At 40.9% G+C, this 14,477-nt stretch overlaps 1 protein-coding gene across 1 annotated transcript in view; it reads left to right on the plus strand.

Annotated features, from left to right (window-relative positions):
* NKAIN3 (sodium/potassium transporting ATPase interacting 3) overlaps positions 1-14,477 on the plus strand; it is a 359,994-nt gene that overhangs the window by 23,348 nt on the left and 322,169 nt on the right. The window lies entirely within an intron of this gene.

Genomic DNA, 14,477 nt, shown 5'->3' on the forward strand with positions numbered 1-14,477 from the left:
GTTGCTTTAGATGTAAAGTTAGGTTGTTTATTTGATGTTTATCTTCTTTCCTGAGGTAGGCTTGTATTGCTATGAATCTCCCTCTTAGCACTGCTTTTACTGAATTCCATAGGTTTGGGGTTGTCATGTTTCATTTTCATGTTTCTACACATATTTTGATTTCCTTTTTGAATTTTTCATGATCTGTTGGCTATTCAGAAGCATGTTGTTTAGCCTTTATATGCTTGTATTTTTAATAGTTTTTTCTCTATAGTTGACATCTAATCTTACTGCACTGTATTTGGAAACAATGCTTGAAATGATTTCAAGTTTTTTAAATGTTCCAAGGCTAGATTTATGGCCCAGTATGTGATCAATCCTAGAAAATGCTCCATGTGCACTTGAGAAAAAAGGTGAATTCCGTTGTTTTTGGGTGAAATGCCCTATGGATATCAATTAGGTCTAACTGGTCCATTGTATCACTTAGAGCTTGTGTTTCCTTGCTAGTTTTCTGTTTGGTTGATCTATCCATAGGCGTGAGTGGGGTATTAAAGTGCCCCACTATTACTGTGCTGCTGTTAATTTCCCCTTTCATACTTGTTAGCATTTGCCTTACATATTGAGGTGCTCCCATGTTAGGTGCATATATATTTATAATTGTTGTATCTTCTAATTGGATTGATCCTTTGATCATTATGTAGTGTCCTTCTTTGTCTCTTATCATGGTCTTTATTTCAAAGTCTATTTTGTCTGATGTAAGTATTGCTACTCATCCTTTCTTTTGGTCCCCATTTGCATGCTAAAAAAGTGGTACAAATGACCTTATTTATAAAACAGAAATAGACTCGTAGATGTAGAAAACAAATTTATGGTTACCAAGGGGCAAAGGAGGGGGATGAATGGGGAGATTCATCTACACCACTACTAACTAAAAATAAGGACCTACTGTGTAGCCCAGGAAACTCTACTCAATATTCTGTAATGACCTCTATGGGTTCAGTTCAGTTCAGTCACTCAGTCAGGTCCGACTCTGTGTGACCCCATTGAACTGCAGCACGCCAGGCCTCCCTGTCCATCACCAACTCCCAGAGTCCACCCAAACCCATGTCCATCGAGTCGGTGATGCCATCCAACCATCTCATCCTCTGTCATCCCTTTCTCCTTCTGCCCTCAATCTTTCCCAACATCAGGTTCTTTTCAAATGAGTCAGCTCTTCATATCAGGTGTCCAAAGTATTGGAGTTTCAGCTTCAACATCAGTCCTTCCAATGAACACCCAGGACTGATCTCCTTTAGGATGGACTGGTTAGATCTCCTCGCAGTCCAAGGGACTAAGAGTCTTCTCCAACACCACAGTTCAAAAGCATCAATTCTTTGATGCTCAGCTTTCTTTATAGTCCAACTCTCACATCCATACATGACCACTGGAAAAACCATAGTCTTGACTAGACGGACCTTTGTTGGCAAAGTAATGTCTCTGCTTTTTAATATGCTCTCTAGGTTGGTCATAACTTTCCTTCCAAGGAGTAAGCGTCTTTTAATTTCGTGGCTGCAAGCACCATCTGCAGTGATTTTGGAGCCCAGAAAAATAAAGTCAGCCACTGTTTCCACTGTCTCCCCATCTATTTGCCATGAAGTGATGGGACCGGATGCCATGATCTTAGTTTTCTGAATGTTGAACTTTAAGCCAACTTTTTCACTCTCCTCTTTCACTTTCATCAAGAGGCCTCTTAGTTCTTCTTCACTTTCTGCCATAAGGGTGGTGTCATCTGCATATCTGAGGTATTGATATTTCTCCCAGCAATCTTGATTCCAGCTTGTGCTTCCTCCAGCCCAGCGTTTCTCATGATGTACTCTGGATATAAATTAAATAAGCAGGGTGACAATGTACGGCCTTGACGTACTCCTTTTCCTATTTGGAACCAGTCTGTTGTTCCATGTCCAGTTCTAACTGTTGCTTACTGACCTGCATACAGATTTCTCAAGAGGCAGGTCAGGTGGTCTGGTATTCTCATCTCTTTCAGAATTTTCCACAGATTATTGTGATCCACACAGTCAAAGGCTTTGGCATAGGTAATAAAGCAAAAATAGATGTTTTTCTGGAACTCTCTTGCTTTTTCAATGATCCAGCGGATGTTGGCAATTTGATCTCTGGTTCCTCTGCCTTTTCTAAAACCAGCTTGAACATCTGGAAGTCCCTGGTTCACATATTGCTGAAGCCTGGCTTGGAGAATTTTAAGCATTACTTTACTAGCTTGTGAGATGAGTGCAATTGTGTGGTAGTTTGAGCATTCTTTGGCATTGCCTTTCTTTGGGATTGGAATGAAAACTGACCTTTTCCAGTCCCGTGGCCACTGCTGAGTTTTCCAAATTTGCTATGGGTAAAGAATCTAAAAAAGAGTGGGTATATGCATATGTACAACTGATTCACTTTCCTGTAAATCTGAGACTAACACAACATTATAAATAAACTATGCTCTAATAAAAATTAATTTAAAATACAAATCAAAAATAAAAGTTATTGGAAATGGAAAAAGTATGTTTCATCATCCCCAAAGAAACCTTGTACTCATCTGCCCCCTTCATGTAGCCACTCGGCTTGTTAAATTTTGGAATCCCAGGCTCTACCTTAAAGGCTCTGAAACCACATGCCTTGGGGTAGATAGGAATACGTGTGTGTTTAACAAGCTCCTGCAGATGCTTTGGGGGAACACAAACAGTTGACAACCACATCAGTAATTGTTATTCTCCTCTCCTTAGACCTATTTCACTTTGTCTCTCGTTGCATCCTGGAAGTTCACAAACATCTCATACTCCATGGTGAGACTGAGCTTGTACCCTCTTCCAGCACTGCCTGACCCCAGAGGCTCATCTTCCAGTGCCTTGTTTGTGATGGGTTCCCCCAGTTGATGCTGTCTGAGGGCCCTATGAAAACTCACACAGATTTAAAAGGAGAAAAAATATTGCTAAAGAATACAAACAAACCTTTCAACTGATCAATATAAATCACAGTACACAGTAGTGGTTAAGAAAAAGAGCATGAAGTGTAATCAGGTCCAATCAAAGGGATCTCTCTTTGTGAAGTTGAGCAAATCACTCCAACTCACAGCCAGTTCTCCTCTGGAATAACACCTTCTTCTTGAATTTGTGATTAGGATAAAATGAAACAAAAGAATTTAGTTATCTGGAAGAATGCCTGGGACATGATAAGCATTCAATAGATATTAGTTATTATGATTATAGTTTATGGCTCACAGTTTCAGGTTAGGTTTGTTGTTGTTTAGTCGCTAAGTCGTGTCTGACTCTTGGGTGACCCCGTGGACTGTAATCCTCCAGGCCCCTCTGTCCTTGGAATTTCCCAGGCGAGAATACTGGGGTAGGTTGCCATTTCCTTCTCCCAGGGATCTTCCTGACCTAGGGATTGAGTCTGAGTCTTCTTCATTGGCAGTCGGATTCTTTACCACTGAACCACCTGGGAAGCTCTTATTAAGACCAATTTGGAGAAGCATTTTGCGCTGCTCTATCCCACTATCAAGTTAAGAGGCTTGAAATTTTATAACCATGTCTTGTTTCATGGCATGTTGTCACTGAGAAATAGATATATGAAAACACAGAGGGAAGTGGCAGGGTAGTAGATTGTCTACCTTATTCAGATGGAATTTAGAAAAGTTGAGTCTACACATTTTTTGCAACTATTATCATGGAAGCATAGAGTACAATCATGTATCTTTGCTGTTGAAAGATGGTTAGAAACCCTCACATGTTGTATAGTTGCTGTTTGTTTCTGTAGTAATTCAAAAGCCATCCTACCCTCTCTCTACATAAAACATTTGGGGTACTTTATTTTTTTACATATATCTGTCTGTCCCTGTTTCTTGTTTCATGAATAATATTCTGTGTTCTCTGACACTCTGAAGTGATCACAGGAATTCTGAAATGGATCAGCCCCCAAGACAAAGGGAAAGGAGAGGGGAGGGAGTGTGCTGTTACTTTGGGATGGAAAGATGCGTGTGGTTTGACTGCAAATACAGAGGCAGCTTTGATTGGGGAAACATAGGAGAGATACAAGAGCAATCAGAGGAAACTATTAAAGATCTCCTGGGCAGAGGGAAAAGTCAGTGCAGGAAATATTCATGTGGGGAGGAAACAGCTGGTTAAAAACACTGAGTATCCATCATGTGGAGAAATAAACATGGAGATGAGCACCATGGGAGCACATGCTTCTTGCCAGAACTGGGATGAGGGCAGGGATGGGCTTAGAATACATACCCACACACACGCGTGCACACACACACACACACACACGCATGCATGCACTCCAGGATCTTTTGGACTGCTTGCCAAGGACAGTGACAACAGCATATCCTTTGCCTGGTGAAGGGTTGAATGAGAGCTGTGGGCTGACTCAAGGTAACTAGAGAAAGAATATCTCAGGCTGTTATTTTCATTGATTTCATAGCTCCTGAGGGCACAGCAGCTCTCGCATCACAGAGCCCAGAAGACAATTCTCCCAACAGGATACTTCTTGTACCCCTTCCTTTTATACTTTCATCTATTGAACTTCCTTTGGGGGAAAAATCATATTTCTGGGAGATAAGGGTGCTTGCCTTATTGTGTGAAGGGAGCTCCTGGGAGGTATATACTTTAGAACTTAGAGAGTCCGACAGAATAAGAAAATGGGAAAGAGGAGTTCAGCAGTAAAACAGAAATAATTGTGACTCCCATGAAATACTGAGTTGGCCAAAAATTCTGTTTTCCATAACACCATATGGAAAAACCCAAACAAACTTTTTGGCCAATCTAACATAACACAGGCTGGAGGTTGAGAAAAAGAGGAATAACATTCTAAGAATGAGGGCAGAGAGACAGACTCAAATAAAAGAAATATTAGAAAAATATGTATATTAAATAGTTTTCAGAACCTAATTCATACTTAGAACACTAACTTCTGTGAGCTAAGACTGATACATAAATGACAGATTATTTTTTATAATAGAAGCATCTTAAATAGAAAACATAGAAGAAAAAATAAACATGAACATCATATTTTTATTGTACTGACAAAATCTGAAGTTGATAAACAGGAAGGATAAGTGGAGGCATGTTCTATGCTTTCTTGTACTTTGTGGATGATATAATAAGAGAAAGGATGGGAAATAATCAAGTTTTTGTGATCATCCTCTCTTAGACCTAAGATGCTCCTAAGACCTGAAAAAAATTGTTCCATAGGAAAAAATATAAATTGTAAAATGCATCCATATACTGCATGGTTCAGGGAAAGAAAAAAGTGCTCTTGTAAAAAGTGAAGCACAAGGACAGTGGGTGAAAGTATAGCAAACAGCAGAATAATAAGTTACCACCTGGGGAAGAAAATGTCACTTCAAATAAGAGGTAGGAAAACTCCTGAGATGTTTGAAAATAGAGTTTCATATTCATTCCAATTAAAAGTGCAGACAGGTCAAAGCCAGATATCTAGAGTTTCAGAGAGAATCACATACAGGTGAATATCACCACTGAAGGAACAATGCAAGTCAAAGACATAGATTTTAGAAGTGTTGCATTTTTGAGTGTGTACTTTTGTTTTATCTTTATCATAAAGTGGTAGTTGTTCAGTCGTGTCTGACTTTTTGTGACACTATGGACTATAGCTCGCCAGGCTCCTCCTTCCCTAGGATTCTCCAGGCAAGAATACTGGGGTGGGTAGCCACTCCCTTCTCCAGGGGATCTTCCTGATCCAGGGATTGAATCTGAGTCTCTGCATTGCAAGCAGATTCTTTACTGTCTGAGCTACCAGGGAAGCCCTGTGATAGCAAATGTAATCAGATAAAATCTTAAGAGTGTTTGATATGGGCATGGGGGAAGAGTGATGTTTTTTCTTATGATAAGCAGGTGGTTTATGGCCCATAAACAATAATTCAGAAATGAAAGCTAGCTATAACTAGAAACATGATTAATTGTATATAATTTCCAGTTTTATACAGAGTAGATATTATCTTAATCAAAGGATGTCATCAATAAACAAAATTTTAAATTTAGAAGTAGCACACCTGCAGATGTAACCACATACTCTAAATTAAGTCGGACACCTCTTAGCAACTGAACAACAGCAAACCTAATTATTTAGAGAGTTATAAACTCTTAAAGATCTTGATATGAAAAGGTAAAAGTGCATTAAATAAATTAGAAGAACAAGTCAAAAATATAAAATCAGTTCATACTAATGCTTCTAAAAACAGGTTTCTTTTCTTAAAAAGGAGGAAGCTGAGGCCATATTTTTGCTTGTCATTTATCTCCTTTCTTTCCTTGCTCTCCAGTCTAAGACTGTTTTTCTCACCAGCTTCATCCTCATCACTGTGGTTAGAATGGCATTACATGTTTGTCAATTTTTCATTTATGGATTTTTCACCATATTTTTAATCTTGAAAGAAAAATCATACACAGCCCTATTACAGTAATATTCTTTAAATCTATATTTGTTTTACTTTTTAATTTTTATTCTTTGTTCATAAGCTTATGTATTCTGACACAACAATAATTATAGCATAGTGTTTTTTTAATTATGTCCTGCCTACAGCCTTGGTCCTGAATTGCTAGACTAAATATTGTGTGGGGGATCTTCACACTCAACCCCTGAGGAGCAGATCTGAATTCCACTGGCTGCCACTTATACTCAACAAATAGCCTCCGCCTCCTTTCCTTTTCTGGTTTAAAGGAAACTTGCTGTTGTCCTTTTCTCTCTGACTTTATGATAAAACTTTTTATATACCAGCACCCTGGACTGTGTCCTACTTCCTCAATGTTCCTCCATAGAATGTTGCTGCCATTTGGCGGGGGCGGGCGGGGGCACCCTCCTTTATGTGCAATGTGAAATGATCATGGTTTTCACCCACTACCCATGAGTAGGACTTCCCCTTTCCATGGGACAAGTAAAAATGTGCTACGCACACATTCCAAAATTCTTGCTAGAAAGTAGCACCAACCCCCATCCCTCTGAGAACTGCTAAGACATGTCACTCACTGTGTGAGCTAAAGCTTTGAACCAAATAACCACAAATGTAGCGTGATCCTAGAAATGTGGCAAAAGGCTAACTATCCACAGTGTCTCCTCAGCAGGCTTCCATGATTCCTGGGATCCCCTCCATTGAGCACTGCCTCAGTCAGGTATATATAATGATATTGTTGTCGTTCAGTCTATGAGTCATGTCCAGTTCTTTACAACCCCATGGTCTACAGCACACTAGGCTCCTCTGTCCTTCACCATCTTCACGAGCTTGCTCAAACTCATGTCCATTGAGTGAGTGATGCCATCCAACCATCTCATCCTCTGTCATCCCCTTCTCCTCCTGCCTTCAGTCTTTCTCAGCATCAGGGTCTTTTCCAATGAGTCAGCTCTTCACATCAGGTGGCCAAAGCATTGGAGATTCAGCTTCAGCATTGGTCCTTCCAGTGAATATACTGATGGAAAAAAACAAAATGTGTATAGCTCTTACAACATGCCAGACTCTGTTCTAAGCACTATTCACGTGTAATAATTTAATGAGCTCTGTAAGGTACTATTATTATGCTTCTTCTCATTTAACTGATGAAAAAACTGAGGGACAGAGATGTTAGGCAAAGGGTAACTAGTAAAATCAGCTGTTCAGCTGGTTAGAGGTAGGGCCAGTATTTGGACCAAGGCTGTCCAGGCCCAGAGTTCACTCATGCATGCTTTTAGCTATGGGCTTCCCAGGTGGTGCTAGTTAAAGAACCCACCTGCCAATGCAGGAGACATAAGAGACGTGGTTCGAGCCCTGGGTCAAGAAGATTCCCTGGAGGAGGGAATGGCAACCCACTCCAGTATTCTTGCCTGGAGAATCCCATGGACAGAGGAACCTGGCGGTCTATAGTCCACGGGCTCTCAAAGAGTCAGGCACGAGTGAAACAACTTAGCACACACCCGCTATGACACTTTATACAATACAAAGTCAAGGTCACAAACTCAAGTGGCCACTGCTCAGGTAACTGTACATTATCTTGGAATGTAAAGAAAGTAAAGCCCAGCAGTGTGCTAATTTTTATGTATTCTATATAGTGAAAGTGAAAGTCGCTCAGTCATGTCTGACTTTCTACCACCCCATGGACTATACAGCCCATGGAATTCTCCAGGCCAGAATGCTGGAGTGGGTAGCCATTCCCTTCTTCAGGGGATCTTCCCAACCCAGGGATTGAACCCAGTTCTCGCACATTGCTGGCAGATTCTTTACCAGCTGAGCCACAAGGGAAGCACATACTATATGGATGGCCCATCAAATATAAAGTTAACACAAGGCACATATGTGGTTACATACCTTGAAGCTGCTCAGACCTACCCTCCCATCCTAGTCTACCACCACAAATTGTGTAACCATGAACTTGGCATTGTGAACTGCATGAAGTAGACTTTCAATACATACTACTGTTAGTGTTATCATCTTTATTATGAAACATCTTATTATTAGTAGAAAAGTAACATTTTCCACAATGCTTCTCAACCTGGTAGTCCTTTAAAATCAACGGGAAAGGTTTTAAAAATGACTTAGACTTTGGGATTTCCCAACATCCCTCAATGAGAGGAAAAGTCAAGACACTTTTAAAACAGTCCCAGAGGAGAGATGCCTCAGGGCTTGTTGAGAAAAGCCCTAGGTTTCTATTTAAAGGACAGCTCTGAACTGAACCCAGAAAAACCATTTCTTGAATAACTTTGGGACTTTCTTTGAAGCTACACACCAAAGTCATGGACTTCTGGAGTCCTGAATAGTGATGAGAAATAGACTCCGGGGGCAGGAGGGAGTGGGCCTAGTGGATGCTTTTTCTCAGTGGCTATAGAGTACAGAACTTACAGAGACAAAACTGAGGAGTGAGCAGAATAGAATAACTCCCCAGGGACCCAGAAAGAGATAGGGAAGGGGACCTAAGAGAAGAGAAGTCGCTAATCCCAAGGGAACATGAGCCACCTGCTTCTCCTGGATTGACAGTTACTATACGATCTGGATGCCTGGGCATAATGATTTAAAACCCAACCTCTCTCATGCTTTTCATATTTATAATCATGATATCAGTGCCATTTCATTTTTATTGATTGATTTTTGTGACAGATAATTTTAAATTCTTCCTTGAGGTAGATGTTCATAGGCACTTTATTTTTAATATTTATTTATTTTATTGGCTGCATTACGTCTTAGTTTTGGCATGCAGGATCTTCCCTGTGGTGCACGGGCTTCTCTAGTTGTGACTCAGGGGCTCAATAGCTGTGACGTGTGGGTTTAATGGCCCCAACAACATGTGGGATATTAGTTCCCCAACCAGGGATCGAACTCGCATCCCTGCAGTGGAAGCACGGAATCTTAATCACTGGACCGATGATGTTAATAATTCTTCAAACTATCCTTCACAACTGTTCCTCCTGTCATACAGGATGCTGCATCCGCACCCAGTCACTTGTGATCACTTGCATGCACCACACGGCCTATGACCGCCACGTTCTCTCCCATTTGCTCTTCCTTTTTCTAGCCACCTCTTACTCACCCACTAAGACCCTTTTCAGCTGGCACTTTCTCCAAGAAGGCGCCAGGTTAGGGGATGTATTCATCTCATATAGACATAATTTTGGTGCATGACTCTGTCACTGGACTTTATCCATCCTACATCCACTGTCCATGTATCTCTGCCACCCCAGACAGAACCATAAGCTGCTTGAAATCCAAACTTTACATGTGCATCTGCTAGAATAGAGGCAGTTTCACGGCAGCATTTGGTAAATGTCCAATGATCTGATAACTGATGGAATAGAAAAGAATGAAAATGCTTGGGGTAGCTTTACTACAGTTCATCTAGAAATCCATAGAAATAACCAAAGCTGTGGGACCTCCAGTCATAGGCAACCAGGCGCAGCCATTGCTTGGGCATCAGTGGCCCCGGCACAGGGACTGCATGTTAGTGTGGACCGGCCTTTACTGGGCTGTGGACTTAGTGACATCAGCCCCTGCCGTCCATCCAGGACAAGTAAACCCTGTGCACGATGCTGTCACTGGACTCACCAAATCATATGCTAATTAACTATTTCTGTGGCCCCAACATGAACTGATGGTCCCTGCCGGGCAGAGCCACTGGGTCGGCAGGAGACGGGGTCTCAACTGCCCCGGGGTAAGTCCTTTGTCACAACAGATGCACAACCTGGCAACTCCTGCTTACCCATCTGCCCTCACAACATCAGAATGGAGACCAAAACCCTACAGAAGCATTGGTAATGATGGAAGTAAGAATCTGTGGGTCAGCTCTCAGATGTATTTTCCTAAAATCCATTCCTAAGAGGCTATGGACATCTACATGGGGTGTGTATGTATAATTTCAAGTCAAACAGATTATTTTTGTTTTTACCACATACAGAGGAAATAACATTTTTTTTTTCAATTGTAGTTGATTTACAATATTGTTTTCATTTCAGGTATATAGCAGAGTGATTCAGTTACACATAGATATGTTTTCTGATTCTTTTCCATTATAGGTTATTACAAGATATTGAGTACAGTCCCTGTCCTTTATAGTAAATCTTTGCTGTTTATTTTATGTATAGTGGTATATATCTGTTAATCCTGTAGTCCTAGTTTGTCTCTCTCTCCTCCTTTCCCCTTTGGTTTGTTTTGGTAAGTTTGTTTTCTATGTCTGTGAGTTCATTTGTATTATCTTTTTAGATTCCACATATAAGTGATATCGTATAATATTTGTCTTTCTCTGTCTCACTTGCTTCTCTTAGTTTGATAACCTCCAGGTGCATCTGCCTGCGTGCTTAGTTGCTCAGTTGTGTCCGAGTGCTTATGACCCCAAGGACTGTAGCCCATCAGGCTCCTCTGCCCATGAAATTCTCCAGGCAGGAATACTGGAGTGGGTTGCCACTTCCTCCTCCAGGTGATCTTCCCGTGCGAGTGATCGAACCCCAGTCTTCTGCATTTCCTGCACTGGCAGGTGGATTCTTTACCACTGAGCCGCCTGGAAAGCCCCTAGGTCCATCTATGTTGCTGCAGATGGCATTATTTCATTCTTTGTTTTCTTTGGCTAAATATACAGTATTCCTTTGTATGTGTGTACCACATCTTTCTGAAAGTATCACATACATTCATCTATTGATGAACACTTAGGTTGCTTCCATGTCTTTGCTATCGTAAATAGTGCTGCTGTGAACACTGGGGTGCATGTATCTTTTCGAATTAGAGGGTTTTTTTTTCCTGATATATGCCAAGGAAAGGGATTGCTTGGTGAAAAGGTAGTTCTATTTTTAGTTTTTTTTTAAAGGAACTTCCATAATGTTTTGTGTGTATGTGTGTACCACATCTTTCTGAATGTATCACATACATTCATCTATTGATGAACACTTAGGTTGCTTCCATGTCTTTGCTATCGTAAGTAGTGCTGCTGTGAACACTGGGGTGCATGTATCTTTTCGAATTAGAGGGTTTTTTTTTCCTGATATATGCCAAGGAGAGGGATTGCTTGGTGAAAAGGTAGTTCTATTTTTAGTTTTTTTTTAAAGGAACTTCCATAATGTTTTCCATAGTGGCCGCACCAATTTACATTCCCACCAAGACTGTAGGAAGGTTCTCATTCTCCACACTGAGAGGAAACAACCTTTATATATCACAGATGTGCCAGATCCTATTTAAAGATCATTCATTCATCAGGCAGATATTTATTGTGTGCTCACTATGTGTGTTGTCTGCCAAATTAGATGGCAGTAGGGGTTAAGTTTTACATATTGGGGTCAGTTTTCTAGGGACCTTTGCATTCTACATCAAGAAGTTTGAGTCTTATTCAGCAAACGTGTTAAGCCAAGAACACAGTGGACCTATGGAAACATCACTTTGTGACCTTTTACCATACAGAGCAGCAGTATAGAAGATGGCTGGAAGGGACGAGAGTGTAGAACTGGCCGATCAAGAGACTGTGGCATTTACTCAGGGAGAAGAGACTAAAATCTAAACAAGGCGATGGCCCTGGGGAAAAGAGAAGAGAGAATGGATTTGAGCATGATTCTGGAGGTCGACTTGAGAGATTTAATGACAGATCTGACATGGAGTCTGAAAGAAAGTGTTTTAGCTTGAGTGAGCAGGGGATTGATAATGATTTAACTGACTTATGAAATACAGGTGGAGGGCAGGGCTGAGTGATGACAATAAGTCAATGTTAATTAGGAAGTAGTTGTAGGCTTTTTAGCCGAAAATATGCAGTGCAAATGAGAGTGTCAGCTTAGGGGTGAGGCCAGGGATGGAGATGAAAGAAAATCTAGGAAATTGTTGGTATATGGTTAAACCTGGGAGAGAGGATTCAATCACCCAGGATAAGCAAAGAAGAAAGTAAAAAATACTGAGGTTGAAGTCCTAGGGACACCAACATTGAAGGGGCAGAATAAAGTGAAACAGCAGAGGAGACTGAGAAAGTCATGCAGGCAGAGACTCAGCTGAGACTGATAAAAGGATGCTATGAGAGAAGAGACTTTCAGGAAGGGGAGGTCGACATTGGAGGCAAGAAGAAAGGAAACCTCTGTAAGTTAGAATCTGTTGATCTCAAAGATGAAAAGTTGTATAAGGAGTCGCTGAGCTCAGGGTCATAGGTTTTCCTCCTTTCTTCATCTTATTCCCATCCTCTTCCTCCTCCTCCTTCTTCCTTTAGATTTTTTTTGTGTGTGCGTAAATTCTTTCATCTGAATACTTGGTGCTTTGGCAGATATTGTATTAAATATTTGGAGCATCCCCTCATGGTAATTTGAAATATTGCATCAAATTAAGCTTGGATTCTGGTTTCATCTCTGGTAGAGCTCCCCACAAAGTGAGTGAGCTGTCTTGCTCATTTGCATTTGATTTTTGACATGGTGTCATTGACCTCAGGCCATGTGAAAAAGTAATATCCTTTGTTACAGTTTCACAAACACACGTAGAGGAAAGTGGGAAAGACATTATTAATCTTCCCATGGCAGTTCTCCGGCTTTTATTGCTCCTTGTGATTGTCTTAAGGCTCAGTAAACAGTGACTGGCATTTCACATTCTCTTTCCAAGGAAAGACATCATGGAAGAACGAGGGGGTCGGGGAACCAGTTAAATAGAGTTGTTCAGTTGCTAAGTCCTATCAACTCTTTCTGACCCATGAACTGCAGCATGCTAGGCTTCCCTGTCCTTCATTATCTCCCGGAGTTTGCTCAAACTCACGTCCATTGAGTTGGTAATACCATCCAACCATCTCATCCTCTGTCATCCCCTTCTCTCTTGCCCTCAATCTTTCCTAGCATCAGGGTCATTTCCAATGAGTCAACTCCACATTAGGTGGCCAAAGTGTTAGAACTTCAGCTTCAACATCAGTCCTTCCAATGAATATTTGGGGTTGATTTCCTTTAAGATCAACTGGTTTGACCTCCTTGGAGCCCAAGTGAGTCTTCTGCAACACCACAACTCAAAGCATCAATATTTCAGCACTAAGCCTTCTTTATGGCCCACCTCTCACATCCATACATGATTACTGGAAAAACTGTAGCTTTGACTAGATGGATCTTTGTTGGGAAAGGGATCTCTCTGCTTTTTAATACAGTGTCTAGGTTTGCCATAGCTTTTCTTCCAAGGAGCAGCTTTTCTTCTTTTAATTTCGTGTCTGCAGTCACCATCCACAGTGATTTTGGAGCCCAAGAAAGTAAAATCTGTCACTGTTTCCATTGTTTTCCCATCTATTTGCCATGGAGTGATGGGACTGAATGCCATGATCTTCATTTTTTGAATGCTGAGTTTTAAGCTGTCTTTTACTCTCTCCACTTTCACCTTCATCAAGAGGCTCTTCAGTTCCTCTAAGCTTTCTGCCATAGGGTGGTGTGATCTTCATATCTGAGGTTTTGATATTTCTCCCAGCAATCTTGATTCCAGCTTGCTATTCATCCACTCTGGCATTTCTCATGATGTACTCTGCATATAAGTTAAATTAACAGGGTGACAATATATAGCATTGACATACTCCTTTCCAAATTTTGAGCCAATCTGTTGTTCCATGTCCAGTTTAGACCTGTTAGATTGTTGCTTGTTGGCCTGCATACAAGTTTCTCAGGAGGCAGGTAAGCTGATCTGGTATTCCTGTCTCTTTAAGAATTTTCCACAGTTTGTTGTGATCCACACAGTCAAAGGCTTTAGTGTACTCAACGAAGCAGAAGTAGATATTTTTCTGGAATTCCCTTGCCTTTTCTATGATCCACTGGATATTGGTAACTTGATCTCCGGTTCCTCTGCCTTTTCTAAATTCAGCTTGTACATCTGGAAGTTTGCAGTTTACATGCTGTTGAAGCCTAGCTTGAAGGATTTTGAGCATTACTTTTCTAACATGTGAAATGAGTACAATTGTGCAGTAGTTTGAACATTCTTTGTCAGTGCCCTTCTTTGGGGTTGGATTGAAAACTGACCTTTTCCAGTCCTGTGGCCACAGGTGAGCTTTCCAAATTTGCTGGCATATTGAGTG

Source organism: Dama dama, chromosome 21 (genome assembly GCF_033118175.1).
Source record: "Dama dama isolate Ldn47 chromosome 21, ASM3311817v1, whole genome shotgun sequence".
In the NCBI taxonomy this organism is placed as follows: domain Eukaryota; kingdom Metazoa; phylum Chordata; class Mammalia; order Artiodactyla; family Cervidae; genus Dama; species Dama dama.